The sequence below is a fragment of the Euphorbia lathyris genome, chromosome 5 (genome assembly GCF_963576675.1).
Source record: "Euphorbia lathyris chromosome 5, ddEupLath1.1, whole genome shotgun sequence".
Classification (NCBI taxonomy): domain Eukaryota; kingdom Viridiplantae; phylum Streptophyta; class Magnoliopsida; order Malpighiales; family Euphorbiaceae; genus Euphorbia; species Euphorbia lathyris.
This window is the reverse complement of record NC_088914.1, coordinates 65,849,617-65,850,047: the sequence shown is the minus strand read 5'-3', so window position 1 is coordinate 65,850,047 and position 431 is coordinate 65,849,617. Positions and strand designations below refer to the sequence as shown.

The window sequence follows — 431 nt, the reverse complement described above, 5'->3', positions numbered from 1 at the left end:
ACTAATAGTGTAGTCAGACCCCGTATAAACGCAAATCAATTTGAAATTAAACCTGCTTTGCTTAATATGTTGCAAAACAACGTAACGTTTTATGGACTACCTAACGAAAACCCTAATGCACATTTGACAAATTTCTTAGAAATTTGTGATACTTTTAAAATTACTGATGTAACAGCCGAAGCAATCAAACTTCGCCTCTTTCCTTTCACTTTGAAGGATAAGGCAAAAATTTGGTTAACTTCTATGCCTGCTGCAACATTTGAAACTTGGGACCAATTAGCCCAAGCGTTTTTATCAAAATATTTTCCCTTAGCAAAAACCGCAAGAGTCATCAAAGAATTGACATCTTTTACACAAAATGATAATGAAACTCTTTATGAAGCTTGGGAACGTTTTAAAGAACTTCAACGTTTATGCCCACACCACCAACT

The 431-nt window shown here is 34.8% G+C and overlaps 1 non-coding gene across 1 annotated transcript; it reads right to left on the bottom strand.

Annotated features, from left to right (window-relative positions):
• Positions 1–324: 324 nt before the first annotated feature.
• On the bottom strand, positions 325–431 carry LOC136231537 (small nucleolar RNA R71). Its single transcript, XR_010689911.1, has one exon. It is a non-coding gene; the product is annotated as a small nucleolar RNA R71 (small nucleolar RNA).